The 15,503-nt window shown below is 40.1% G+C and overlaps 1 protein-coding gene across 3 annotated transcripts in view; it reads left to right on the top strand.

Moving 5' to 3' along the window:
- The window catches only part of SLIT3 (slit guidance ligand 3), a 547,006-nt gene that overhangs the window by 354,553 nt on the left and 176,950 nt on the right, over positions 1 to 15,503 (top strand). The window lies entirely within an intron of this gene.

Below are 15,503 nucleotides of genomic sequence, written 5' to 3'. Positions count from 1 at the left end.
ATCTCAGCACAACAGTTTAGAGGTAGCTTATGCCTGATTGTATGTCTTCACAGAAAAGATATATTAGAAATAAAAAAATTAGCTCAGTAAATGCAAAGAACAAACAACATCTTAAAATTAACGTTGTAGAGAATGTCTCTAGAGCATGTAAAAATGTTTACAGGAAATGTAAACTCTTAATGCAAGCTGTTCTGAATGCCCATTACCTGCTTGCTCGCCTCCTGACAAAGTTCACAACGTATTGGTTGTGTTCGTTTCCAGTATATTATGGCACACAAAATATGCATGTAATACTTTTTATCATGTGCATGAAAGTCAGTTAAAATTATCCTAAAAATATAAATTGTGTTTGGCATACTGAGAATATTCAGCGTTTAGTCCTGTTTCCAATTCTGTCAGATGGAGTACAAATTTTCAGGAGTGGCTGGAATGGTTCAATAATAAGAGACAGAGGATGAAATTGGTCCAAACGTGCTCACAATTTAGGGTGGGCTAGGAGAATTGTAAAATTTTGTTTTGTAGTGTTGAAAATGCTAGCAGGAATCAGATGATCTTTGTGGCTCCATGCCAGAATCATATGGAGAGCAGTGTCTGCAGGAAGACTGAGATTGGTGTGCTCTGGCACACCAATCTGACAGCAGTTCAATCTGACAGCAGTTCACCTCAGTGTGAGAAAACAAGTGAAAATGTTCACCTTTAGTGTGGTTATAATATGAAATATCCAAGCCCTGTCTCTGTTTTGATTGTTCCAGCCCACAGACCTAGCCCCTGTAACTTGTAGTAAAAGCAACTTAGAAGATCTCCTTAGGAGAGCAGAAGGTGAAGGAAGACTTGGAGAGCCTTTAAGATAGGTGATGAGGTAGCAAGCCAAGATGCGTATAATGTATTAAGAAACTTTCATAACCTGGAGTTTATAAACCTTCTAGATCCATAGAACATCACATAAAGCTCGTAGCACCCCCTTTAATGATTTAGATCTGTCAGAATTCTTGCATTTTAGGCAGTACTTGTTTGAGTCTTTTTCTGTAGATAAACCTGTTGTATTGCTCCAGTCCTGCACGTATCCTTTGCAATTCACAGGCACTTCAGGTGGGAGTAGTCTGCAGAACGCAGGGTGTAACCCTCATGAAAACAGTCATTGCTCGCTTTCTGTGGGAATCAGTCCTGTGAAGATTTCATTTCTATGGAATATATATATTAAGAAATTTAAGTAGTTCTATCTGTTTATGGTGAGGGTGGTGGAACACTGGGACAGGTTGCCCAGAGAGGTGGTAGATGTCCCATCCCTGGAAACATTCCATGTCAGGTTGGACGGGGCTCTGAGCAACCTGACCTAGTTGAAGATGTCCCAGCTCACTGCAGGGGGTTGGACTAGATGACCTCTAAAGGTCCCTTCCAACCTAAACCATTCTGTAATTCTATCAGAATAAGTCTGAGTGAGTGACATCACTCACATATGGTTTTTCCTACTGGTAAAATGGTGTTCTCATTTTGTAAAAATACTGGTAAAAAAGAGCAATTAACATTACATCCAAGGGCAAAGTAGTACATATTCTCACATAGAGTAAAGCCTATAGTCACATAGAAAAATGTTTCTGGAAAGATGGAAGAAGCTGCCACAGTGTTTTCCTGGAAAAAAATCTGACATAAATTCTTTTGACCAGGATAGCTGTTCTTGTTTATGCAGAAGTCTGTCATACTACTCAGAAATTCAGTTTGTCTGAGACCGCTTTGGGCTTATTCAATATAAAATCCATCCAGAGGTCTGGTTCCAGCTACACATGGAGTAATGACTGTATTTGAATTGATATGACAGGCAGAATAATACTCTTTTGCTGTAATGTTATAGCAATGGGGGCAAGTAAATTCTCTCTACATGCTGCAACCTCCATTTCTTGCTCTCACACAGCAGTACTGTTGGGTTTTTTCCCCTTGGGGTTTATCCCCCATGGTTAGCATTTAGTTAGACCCTTTGTATAAAAGGTGGATATGTAGTGGTGTGGCCTGAACACTTCTTTCTGGACTCTGTAATCCTATGATCTGATCCTCATCATCTTTGAGAGATCTACCTCTTACTAGAGATGAGATTCCTCCTGTGGAATATGGGGTACTGACAAACTACATGGCTGGGTTGCTATTACATACAATCCTATGGGATACTACTTGAGATGGTGCATTTTTCATTCAGCTGTTTCTGTCTGCCATTGTAAATACTCATTCCACTAAAATACATTTCCCCCTATAGACTGTAGTCCATTCATAATATTTATATGATACTATTAAAATGCTGTGCCTTCCTCAGTTCCACTTGGGGCATTTCCAAGTTCCTTTGCTTGGTTAGTAGTTGCATTCAGTTACAGCTTTCTAGTTCTTTTATTTCCCCTTAATTTCAGTATTTCTTTGTAAGCCAGATTGTATCCATAAGAACCCTTGACTGACAAGCTGTTCTACAAACATGAAACACACAGCTGTTCGTCTAACATGGTTATTAAAGGTGACCTACATTTCACTCTGTGTTTTGGTATTAATTAAAGATCTTTTTACTCAGCCTTCCTGACTTTCTTCATTAACATAGGTAGGCAGAACCTTCTCTGACAAAGCTGCCGACAAGTCCTGAATTTGGTTGTGTTGATAAAAGCCCTATCACAAAACAGGCAACTCACTTGTCACAGAACATAAAACAAGCATCATACAACACTAATTTTCCCTTGCTGCTGACCCCTGCAACATGTGACTTAGAAGTCTGTTGTGATACTCTATTACACTTCTCCCTGAGGTGCATTATCCTGAAGGCCCTCATTGCAAGAATGTTTATTATTAAATAAAGGAATTTAGGAAAGCTAGAAATCTTTATCCCAGCCTTGTTTTTTCATTATTTCATAAAATAGGTAACTAGAATATACAGAATGCAATTCGGTTTTATATAAAGCTTCTTGTTCAGTGGGGAGCTGACATCAGCAGGCAAATTGACTGAGGGAAAATGAGTTACAAGAAATTGAAGCTGAGGAATACAGACTGTGTGTTGAATGTTATAAAAGGTTCTCTGCTTACAAAGTGGTTCTCTTGTGCTTTTCAAAGGAGAAATGAACAGTGTATGTTATAGAGAAACACATGAGAATAAGCATAGAAAAGTTTTGCATGAATATTTGGATGAAAACAAAAGTCATTAAGCACCTGGAGGCATTTACTGAAAAAGAAATACCAAAACAAATATGGCTTGATGGTTTGCTGGTAAATGAACAATATAGTCATTTCGCTACACTGGAACAGCATCTACAATAAAAGGAGAAGTTTGCATTTATTTAGAAAGGGTGAGAGAAAATGCATGCAAGATAAATAGGCAAGATAGTGTGGATGCAGAATGTACTTGACCTTGGAGGAATATAGAGAGGGAGGGAGGGATGACCTGCAAACTAGTAGGAGAGAGTCTCCAAAGAAACTGTTCTTCTGATCAGATTTGATGGCAACCTCACAACCAGTGCCTGTCAGACTGAATGACAGCCCAGTCTGTGAAGACAGCAAAGCCAAGATGTAGTAAAGACCTGTTAAAGCCAAAGCTACCAGCTGTGCCTGCGAGAGTCACTACCCTGCAGATTCGGGAAGCTTGGAATGGCAAGAAAGGGAAGTGAAAGAAGGGCAAGCGAGAAACACGCTTTGCCGCAGCAGCGGATTTCAATCAGCCTATGGTTTGGGCAGCGGTTGGCTCAAGACATTGGGCTGGATGGATCTGAGCTCTAGCACTATCTGCCCTTTGTCAGTCATTAGTGTTGGGCTGGTTTTATGCCAGGGAAAGGACAGCTCTCCTGCACTTGCAGATGTGGGACACTGGGAGCAATGGTTTCAAACAGTATTTGCTTCATCGTGCTGCCTGCCAGGTTCATTTGATGCCTCCGAGTACTGGAGGGTGATCACTAACTCCCTATTTATCTTTTCCCCACCTCACTACACTTTTCCTCTGTCCCTTCTTTAGAACTAAGTTTTCATGCTGTTTGTCTATCTCAGGCTGATCTACTCAGTTTTTTAATTTATCACTGTGAACAAGGCTGCATATCAGGATATTAATTCTGAACAGCTTTTGTATACCTTAAAACAGTAGTGCAGAGACTATTGCTTCTGACTTTGTAAGAGTTTGTGTAAGACCTTCCTGAGTGAAAGCAGGGAATGGCCCCCAGAGGCTGGCCTTCCTGCTGCTGTGTGGTCTGGAGTGCATGGCGGAGGGTGCTCATGCTGTTGTGCCCGGAGGCACGCAGACTCCTGGGCTGCCGGAGCAGCAGCCACTGGCACCAGCGCTGGCACTGGGCACTGCTTCTGTGAAGGATCTTCAGATTGTGTAAAAGAAGGATTTGGTTAATAGCTAGTGCTAAGGGCTAGATTGTGGGTTGGGACAGACACTTGAGAGAATAAAGCTGAGCTGGACCCAGTACAGAAACTGTTGGGAAAAGAGGGCTGAACTCAAATGAGGAAACAACAAAACGTATGATGAAAAAGATTGGGAACAAAGGAAATCAAGACAGGTTGATAAAAGTGCTATGAGAGGTGAGGAATATTTGGTGATAAGGCCTGAGATAGCTGGTAGTTAGCCTGGGACACAAGCTCTGCAGGGTGGCTTTGGGGATGTGGCAGGAAGGCTGGGACACTGGGTGGCATGGATGGGGGCTGGGCAGGCTGCAGGACCAGGACAGAGCCAGAGTGGTGCAGGTGAAGGTGGAGCTGAGGAGTGTCTTCCCACCAGAATGCGCACACATCTTCCAGTGCCTTTCTGCCTTGTCACTGTATACTTGAGAAACCCAATAACAATTTGCATACCTTTGTCCCTGTGCACCATCTACGCAGAGATTAACTATTAGACTACACAGGGTTTTACTGTTTTAACTGCTGCTATTCCAGTTGAACATGAGTGCAGAGGTCTGGGTTGGTCACATGAGTTTCGTTGTGATGGAATTAGCTATTTCACTTTTTATTTTGAATCCACTAAATTAAATATATGCTAAAAAAAAGGTTAAAAAAGTTAGAAGATGCCAAAGTTAATGTTTGTAGTCTTCATTCAGTGCTTTTCTATATATTTGTTGTGGTATGCACTTTAATTACAGCATAGTCTCATGTTGCTGTTAAAAGGCTGGAGTAATTTCTTGTTGTCTAGGGATGCATCAGGGTTGTGTGGTGATAGGATCTGTTTATTTGTTGCAGAAAGAGAAAAATTTTAAAATGGGGACTGTGGGGAACATACTCTCATGAGTGCTGTTCAGAGAATTGGGTCGTATCTTTTCTTGCCAGTGGTTTTTTCAATTGTTTCTGGGCGAGTAACTTACACAAACGTTTCATGGGTGGTCACTAGTGATGTAATCCTCTGTTTCTGGCTGACTCAGCTGAGATATTCAGACGTGCTGAGGACTCACAGCTGCAGCAAAAGTCAATAGGAGCTGTGCTTTGAACACGTTGTGCTGTGCAATGCTAATTACTTTGAGAAGCCAAGTCCCAGTCATCTGCAGACTTATAAATCAAACTCCAGAATCTAAAGTATATCCTTAGATCTTGAAAGTGATCTTAGATTTCAGACCTGTGCTTTTTCACATCAAGCTTGCTTTATCACTGTTACTTAACCTTTACAGTACTTTCTATCCGGTGAGATTAAGAGAAATATAATTGTATAAACGAAGAGTAATGCTGGATAGGATCTATTTAAATCAGAGATGAAGGACCTTTTGTTTAAATGCTCCAGACGGAGTAAAGAGGCTGACAGTCCCTCAAGGAAAAGTGCTGCTTAGGCACCCGTATCTGGTGAGATAACAACCACAGCTTCCCATCTGGCTTCTGAGCAGAGTAAAATAGGATGGCAGCCCTTCTACCAGCATCTAGGTTTGGCTTAAGGTCAGTTTTGAGTCACTTGTTCTATGTTGGTTTAGTTTATCATTTTCGCTATTGATAGCTGAATTGGTGACCGATATTTTTGTAGGTGTGAGCAGTGCTTGATTTTGATGCATAATTTCTACTTTTAGGAAAAATGCTAGAGTTTGAGCACTAAGGAATAATCTAATGCACGTAACTCGATTTTCTCATGGTTCTGTCAAAATACAAAAGAACCTACTTTTCTGCAAGAGAATCACATTGAAATGTAATGTTTGACTTGTTCCACTTTTAATTAATGCTTTTCTGACAAATTTAATATTTAGAGAATTGCTGTCACGAGGGTACCACTGTGTGTGGCAGCACTGCAGACAGACCTGTAGATAGATGTTAAGTTTGTTGCTTTTGTAGCTTCAGTGATCCTCCTGGGAAGAAATTACCTTTTCTGTTCTTCAGTACCTGTGTATTATAGGAAAGCTGGGACTTCAGTTAGGAATCCTGATTAAGCTTTTGTGATTTGAGGAAGGTGATCAATAAATTCTGGGCACTTAAGTTACTGGTATATTCTGAATCAATTTTCCACTGATTAAAATCAAGTCAGAAAAGCTATGAAAAAAAGATTAAGCACTAGTAACTCTATTAATTGTAATAAAATTAATTCTTTCTTATATAAATTATACATTAACTGCACCATAACGATTTCATGTATATTAACAGTTGGCTTTGAAGTTCTCAGCTTCTTAAAGGCAAGCGATTTTTATTTTTTCAAGAATATAAGTGTGTAGAACCTATAAACTTTAAGGATAGAGGAATGACAGTTCTGTATTTAACAATGTTCTTCCTCCTAAAAGAAAATTATAATAATTTTCCCAGGCTTCCAGTAAATACTGTAGCTGAAGCCAGCACAGTATTTTTGAACACTGTAATAAATGTTCCATAATTGCCTCTGGTGGCAAGTTCTCTGGCTAGGGAATCAGGTTGGCTCCTGTAGTTGAATAATATAATATGATTTTCATTCACTGCTGTAAATTGGCTCTGGACAGCTTCACATGTCAAATTCAACTACTATTTTCTGGATCTTACTAGGCAAACTGTATCATTCACTCCTTGCATTCAATATGAAAAAGAGGTTTCTATTGTCAGGCCAAAATAACGTAGAAAATCTATTCTATGAGGGCAAGACACAAAAATACTAAAGAAATGATAAAGAAAATGTTTTCGGTTAAGACTCAGTAGAGAAAATATGAATATATGGGAAATGTTAAGAATAAAGGTGTTTTCTGAGCTGAGACAGATTAAGGAAAACAAGAAGCTATGTTTCACAGTTTTAGAAACAAGCAGTAAAGGCAGGGAGTTTCTGCTGTAAGATCAAAGCAGGATTTATTTCTTTCATCTTTACTTTTATTTGTAAAATTAAGTGTAAGTAATTTCATCTATAGGCATAAGAAGATGTTTTTGTTTTGATAAATCTAGTTTTCGTACACATTATAATTTTAATTTTGGCTATATAATTTTTTACTGTCTTTATAATTGTGAGGCTTCTTTTTTAAAAAAAGTTATGTGCAGGTGAATTTTGCTCAGCAAGCTGTGTAAGAGTTAGTAACCTCACAAGGTTTGTAGGTGTTTTTTTCCAGAGACATTGCTTCAGCAGGAGCATAAATTTAGCTTTATTTAATAAAAAAGAACGGTATGAACAAAAAGGCATATATCTTCTTTTATCTAATACAAATGTCACTCAAAAGCTCCTATTTTGCCAAGCAAAATGAGAAGATTGTGATGTGTAATGAGTATCTACATCCTGAAAGCTATGAAAGTATAGAAGGAATCACAGAAAACAAAATAGAGAGCATAAAATCATCACTTAGGAATAAAATATAGTAATCAGATTTTTGACTACATGAAACACTAATTGTCTTTTGGCTTATATGCATTCTTCTGTTTATTTTGCTAAAAAAATAGGTAAAGAACAAAGCGTTTGAGGAACGTTTATATCCAAATGACAGAATCTGTTCTGTTGACAAAATGTTACAGGTGGCAGAACTTCAGCTACCAGAAAGCTATATAATTTTCCTACTTATTACTTGTGTTTTACCTTTTCTTTGTCAGTATTTGTAAATGTGCACTAAAAACAGATGTTACACAATGTATGGAGCTTTTCACAATAAGTTAGATTATAGATTAAACAATTACTTTTTTTCCTTTCTCTCCATTTACTGTTTCCATTTCCACTAAGTCTAAAAATATATTTTTGTGTTGCATCTTGACAAATATAATGCAAACCAACTTTAAATCCTCAGATCCCTGAGCTAGTTATGGCATTGTTAGAAAATTTGGAAAGTGATCTGGGCTGGAAGTTTCCTGAAGTAACTGGAAGTCAGTAGAGGGTGAGCAGGACTGACCTGCTAAAGTAATAATGAAATAACTGAGTGACTGGTTAAAGGGTTAGTCTTTCTGGGACCTAATGGAACAAAAACTCTCAGTAAAGCAAACATTGAGTCTCGGTTGTTAAAACCATTCCTACTTGTTTAAATTTATGAAATGTAACCGTAGGCCAACTATTGCTTTCCAGTAGGTACTGTAGAAACCATGTGTCTCCCAAGTATAGACTTTAAGCTTCAGATAAAAAAAGCAAAAACAACTCAAAGGGTCGTGATTAATGGGGCAGAGTCTGCTTGGAGGCCCATAACTAGTGGTGCTCCCCAGGGGTCTGTGCTGGGTCCAGTCCTGTTCAATATATTCATCAGTGACCTGGATGATGGGACAGAGTGTACCCTCAGCAAGTTTGCTGATGATACCAAGCTGGGAGGAGTGGCTGATACACCACAAGGCTGTGCTGCCATCTGAAGAGGCCTGGACAGGCTGACAGCTGGGCCGAGGGGAACCTGACAAAATTCAACAAAAGCAAGTGCAAGGTCCTGCACCTGGGGAGGAACAACCCCATGCACCAGTGCAGGCTCGGGGCTGAACTACTGGAAAGCAGCTCTGTTGAGAAGGACCTGGGAGTGCTGGTGGATAGCAAGTTGACCATGACCCAGCAATGTGCCCTTGTGGCCAAGAAGGCCAACGGTGTCCTGGGGTGCATTAAAAGGAGTGTGGCCAGCAGGTGGAGGGAGGTTATCCTCCCCTTCTGCTCTGCCCTGGTGAGGCCACACCTGGAGTACTGTGTCCAGTTCTGGGCTCCCCAGTTCAAGGAAGATAGGGAACTGCTGTAGCAAGTCCAGCAGAGAGCTACCAAGATGATCAGGGGGCTGGAGCACCTCTCTTATGAGGAAACGAACCTGGGTTTGTTCAGCCTGGAGAAGAGAAGACTATGGGGGGATTTTATCAGTGCTTATAAATATCTAAAGGGTGGGTGTCAGGACGATGGGGCTGGACTCTTGGCCAAGGGGCAATGGGCACAAGTTGGAACACAGGAAGTTCCACCTAAACATGAGAAAAAACTTCTTTCCTGTGAGGGTGACAAAGCAGTGGAAGAGGCTGCCCAGGGAGGCTGTGGAGTCTCCTTCCCTGGAGACATTCAAAACCCGCCTGAAAGCATTCCTGTGCCCCCTGTTCTGGGTGTGCCTCTAGATGATGTCCAGACGTCCCTTGCAACCCCTACCATTCCGTGATTCTGTGGGAAAAAAAACCAAACCAAACCAAACCAAAAAACCAACCAATCAAACAAAAAAATAACCAAGTCCCCAAAAAACCTTTAACAAACCCCAAAAAACCATCCAAAAAATAACAAAAAGTGTTCAGCAAAGGTCTAAGGTTGAGTCAGCCTCACAGCAGAATCTGTGTTGTTGAAGTGAATGCAGGAACCTCATCCTCTATGTAGCACCCTGCAGGCTGGTCTCCTTGGAGTCTTCTGAACTGGAATCACTGGGTCTGAACTGGAATTGCTGGGTGTCACAGAACTCCAGGAGTGGGATGCATGTTTCTGCTGTGTGTGCTACACCACAACATCTCGGCATAAACACATGCATGCTGGATGAATGAAGCATGTAATTAGGCTGCATTTCAGCAGTAAGTAGTTGGAAATTGCCAAATCTCTCCAACCTAATGACTCGCTCTTTCCTGGCTTTGTGTTCACAGCCGCATGCCTGTATACAATAAAATTCTTCCAGCAAACTCTGATCCCAAGTCCATGTGACCCAATAAAGTCTGCTGAGATGGAAAATTAATCCTGTCTAGGCTAGAATAAAAGCAGGGAGATGTGATTTTGTATTCTACCCCAAAACAACTTCAGTTTAACCTTTAACATCCTCACTGGTTATGCCCACAACCCACAAACAATGCAACTGTGGCACTGCAATGAGTGGGATCTCAGGCACTGACAGCATGCTGGGTGGATGCCTACACCCTCACTCCAAGGATGAAGCAAGGAAAATAAATGAATGCAACTGGCAGGAATAACAATGACAGGTGATGAGAAGGGCCAAAAATTCCACCTGGGAACGTGGAGTTTCACAGTATCACAGCAGTAGATGGAGAAACCTTGAGGTTTGGCAGTATATTACTGCATTCTGGCTGTTTATGTTGGTAGAGACATTGGCGTTTTGTCAAAAATTGTTTTGCAAAATACCAGTCTACAGATTTCTCTGGTGTCTTCCTGTTTGTCTGTACTGCATTTGGTGCAAAATTAACATACCACAACAGAGATGTTGGGTTCATAATGTGACTGCCATTACAAATTCAGCATTTACTGAATTTATACTGCATTTACCAGCAGACACCTGACCAACTGTTCAACCAGAGAGTTGTGTCAGCTTAAACTAAATTCACTGTGGTATGTCAGAAGATCCAATATCACTAGCACTACTTTTAGATGAACACAGTGTTATCAGGGAACATACAAAAACATCTGGTTTAATTCTGAAAGATGTCTTTTGGTGAGCAGAATTATCTATGTAGCTTCCTAGGTAGATTTATGTTGAAAAGTAATTTATTTCTTGATAGTGTTTTGTCTGTTGAAGATCTGCCCTTAGGTAAATAGTTAAGAAGCACTCCTTTTTAAGGCTATAGCAGGAAGTCAACAGCTAGACCCTGAAAAGCAACACCAAACGTCAGAATATGAGGGGAAACTCTAGTTGTCACCTTGTATTAATATAGGTGGACAGTTTACTGGCTCTCGGCTCTCCAGTTCCTAAGGCAGACTCAATGAGAGAGATTTATAGTGCATATTATTAATTTTATTTGGAAGTTATTCAGGTACTGCGATGAAAGGCAGCAGTATAAAAGTCCTGGAGAACCATACGTGTTTAGGGTTTTTATAGGGGTGGTAGAGACTTTGGCTGCTGTAGAGATTGAAGGCTTCAACTCTCTGTTAAAACAAGCAGTAAACACAGATATTTAAAATGCTGAATGTCCTGCCATCCCAAAGCACTTTGTTTTCTATCTGTTAGAGGACTGAGTGGTGAGAGATAGAGCCACAAAAAGGCTGTTCCTTGGTAATGTAGGTCCATAAACACTTTCTGAAGCAACAGGACTGCAGGATTTTTTGCCTTGCCGTTTGCAGAGAAGTGCCCTGTGCAGTGCTGCACTGCTGTGGTGTAAAGGAGAATGACTGCCTTCTCTGCGTTTTTCACTGCAGAATAAGCCACAGGTTCCAACTGCATAACCACGGGGGAGGATTCCTTCCTTTCCAACAAGGGTACCTCCTACCTAGGGCTGTCTTTGGGTAAACACTTCAGTTCAGCTACCTGAACCTGTTGGGCATGGTAAGAATAAACCTTATATTTCAAATGAAGAGGCAAGAAAGGGGTCAGGACAGGGACCTGATCTGGCCCATATTTGTAGTAAGAAGACCAGTTTTTAAGTATGATTTATTGCTCTTAAACACTGAAAAATATATCTGTGGACGTTTCTTCATCAGCATCCAAAACGTACAATAAGCTACGTTAGCCCAAATATGAGATAATGTAAGATAATGTTCTAAGCAGCTTTTGAAATCCAGTTGTTCTCACTCCTTGGCAAGGAAGAACAGTCTCTCTCTTGATTGTTATGTGCTCTAGAAGTTTTCTCCTTCCTAATATAAATGGTTCTCCCCAGCCCTGAGCTTTGTTACTGTGGGGAGTGCACATGCTTATTTCCCCCAACCAGTCCTTGACCAGCTCCCTGTAAATTCCTGCTTATAGGGCGGGAGGAAAGCGATGGTTTTACCCTTCCCAACAACCTTCACTCAGGTTGTGTGCATCCTGCCAGAAGTGAGTGTGCTACAGGTTGCTGCTGCACACTAATCTGATCTTATGCTTTCTCTCTCTCGGAGATTGCTTTTGGTTATTGTCTGCCTGAGTGATGCAAGCCCAAAAGAGCCCCAGCACTGGGAGCAGAGTGACATGATCCAGAGCAATCTGGCTCATTCACTCGTTTTCTCTCTCTCCCAGCAGGGAAGTTCATGACTGCCCAATACAGAGGGACGTTTCTGACATGTCTCAGGCAAAAGCTCGATGGCACTGTTAATAGAGCATGGCTGTCTCATTTGTAGGCTCTGTTCATCTGACAGCTAAGAATTATCAGTACTGATGCTTCACTCCCTCTCTCTTTTTCTCCAAGCTGGTGATTTGTCTATGTTATGGGTAGGTAAACTTGACAAAACATTATACATTAGCAGCTGAGACGGTGTTTGAAATGGGAAAATTGCTAGCAAACTGCTCCATTAGAGACCCAAATAACAAATTCTTTCTTCCCTTCAATGAAAGAGAGATAGTTAAGGCCCAAATTAATATGTCTGTCTCCCCCACTCTGCAGGGGGAATCACTCTTCAAGACAAATGGCTTCGTCTCTCCTGAGAGTGTGAGCTGGTTCTACGAAGGATGCATTAGTCAGAGTTTTTTATCCTTTGTGTTTTGCCATCTTGGATGTAAGCAGTACAGGCGCCAGATGAGGAGGTGATGAAAAGATTTGCACCTCAGTGAACTTTGAGATGGATTAGCGTAGGAATTTGAGTGCTTATTCTTTACTCTGGGATAGTTTTTCATATTTAACCGCATAGTTTCCCACTGTTTGTTTTGGGTTTTTCTTCTGATATGTTTAATTTCTGCTCTTATTGCTGCAAAGTCATTTGAAGAAAGTGGGAAGAAGGAGGGCTTTATCCTGTCTAACATTATGTTATTACAAGCAAAATGCATCTGAATCCATTGGACCCTCATACTTCCCAATCTCTGATAATATGTTGGAGAACAGAAAGAAAATTGTTCTTGTCCTTTGTTCATGCTGTTAAAGACTCTAAAATAAAGCTTCGAGAGGCAGACAGAGCACTGCTGAGTGTCAGAAGGGGGGAGATATGCTTCAATTCGTCTAAGAGATACAGCTGGCAGTAGGCAACATGGCACAGTGAAATGGGTAACTGAAAGGAGGAACAAAAGCCCCTGAGAGGTTTGAACATAGCCAATTTATTTTATCAATTTTGTGAATTCTACTTGTGGAGTCTTTTAAGTAGATCTTATTATGAAATACTAGAGGAAAATCAAGGAAAATTTTATTGAGTTGTAAAAAATCTTAAATGTGGGGGATAGTAGTTCATATGATCAAAATTTAGTCTTTTAGGACTGTGTTGCTTGTACAGAGTTCTCAAATGTTTTGTAAAATTATTTTATATTATGTTCTGGTGATACACAGAAAAAAAATGAACTCACTGATGTTGCTTTGGATTAGCACAGGTGGTTTTATAGTATATGACAGCACTTCATAGTACGCAGGGATAGACCATGAAAAATAGTTTTCCAGAAGTCATGTTCTAGGTAAACTAGGTAATTTTCTCTGAAATAGAATGTGGCTGTAAAATTTAGATTAGCTTTTCAATTTTTGGAGAAAAAAAATGACAACAGTAGGTAAGAACTCTGTTTTTCACTTCGTTTGAAAGCAGCAGTTTCCCATTATATCATGAATAACACTGGTTTGTAATTAAGCCTTCATCACCTTGAAATTGTCAGTGCCCCTTCTAGCAAAACCTAGTGTTTCCTAGAGAGTTTTAATTCTGTACTGTCCTTCACGTGTCATTTATGAGCTCAGATGACGTGAAAGCACAAAGGATGAATACAAATATTTTGTTTTCTACTGTTTTAGTTATGTAACTGCATTGTGTTTTTCAGCCTATGCCTGACAATCTATAAAATGCATTTTTGAAAAAAAATAAACAGAAGTGAGATTAGTACTTAATACTTTTAAAATACCTGCATATTTAATGCTGTACTTTACTTAATGCTCCAAGATCAGCTGCATTTTGTGCCCAAGTTGGAATTCCCCTGCAAGCACACGGTCCTGCTCATTGCTTCTCTGGCGGCATCTGCAAAATGTAGTGCGCTAAGCATAACGTGTTATGTCTAGTCCTTAGTCCTTCATTTACAAAGAGCTTCATACAATAAAAAAAGTAAGGTGGTACGGTGAAAATATAGCAGCAGATGACAACACCCTTGTCCATCTATTTCTATACCGGCCATCTGCTGAAATGTTTGTAGGAAACGGTGAAGAATTCAGTACTGCTTCAGAAGGTAGCTCTCTGAAACAACTCTTTTCCTATATTCCTCTCTACTTTTTCTAGAGATTTAATTTTTTTCTTATTACTCAGGATCTGTGGCTATTCAAATTTTGGCTTTTTTGGTCCGTTGGCAGCAAAATTCCTTTGTATTTTTCCACCCTTGAGTCACTATAATTTCCTTGGCATTTTAAGTGGTTATAAGAAGGGCCCATGTTTCCCCTTAGCCCTGTATTTGAGTTTCCCTGTAAGGACTGCTATGCTGTGTCGATGTGCAGCAACTGTGAACCCCCAGTTTCTATCCATAAGGCAAGGGAATTGGACAGGCATGGGCCTCTTTTGTTCCTGGAAGTGTCTGCATAGAAATACTTGGGAGGAGTTAAACACCAAACTGGCAGGCTGACAAAGAGCCTTTATGGGAAGAGTATGTGTACTGCTAATTCTGGTGACAAACACCCAACAATAGTAGTGTGCTGAAGCTTACAGCAATTTGCATTTCACTGTGGCCTTGCCAGAAATGAAGCATGTTATATTTAGACCAACTGGAAGGGAAATCTCAGACACTAATTCAAATCACAAAACAAGGAGTAGAAATAACTCTGATCACAACCTTTAAAACAGACTCCTACAGAAATAAAGGTGCATGCACAAGTTGACTGTGCAAGTATCACGATATTCATGACTTAAATGGCTTCTTAGAGTTTAACTGAGCTGGCAAAATATCTTATTTTCAAGGGAATTTTTCTTTCGTCTGTTGATAACAGATCAATAGAAGGATACACTGTACAATAGAGGGCTGATGGGCCTTCTGCATTTTCTCTACGTTATTCCCAAGTCCTTTAAAAAAACATGATTTACTTCTCCCTGCATCTCATTTTATTTCTGTTCCTGGTTTTAAATTTTTTTTCTCCCTTCTGCATTGCTGCAGCAGCTCTAAATGACTAGAGTGATTCATTCCATCATTCCAGTCTGTTTTTGTATTCCAATTCTAAACCATTTTCATCCACAGATTTTTGCTATTGAAACTGTTCCTTTTTATGACATTTTTTGAAAAAATACACAATGTTTGAATAATAAGTAAGAACTAGGTAAAATAAAATTTTGCTTCAGTTCCAACTCTTGACTGTAGAATCTTAGCTGCCATGGTCATTTGAATTTGTTGTATGGGGATCCACTTTTACATTTCTAATTGAGATTAATA

This window comes from Phalacrocorax aristotelis, chromosome 8, assembly GCF_949628215.1.
Source record: "Phalacrocorax aristotelis chromosome 8, bGulAri2.1, whole genome shotgun sequence".
Taxonomy (NCBI): domain Eukaryota; kingdom Metazoa; phylum Chordata; class Aves; order Suliformes; family Phalacrocoracidae; genus Phalacrocorax; species Phalacrocorax aristotelis.
This window is presented reverse-complemented; position numbering and strand designations above follow the sequence as displayed.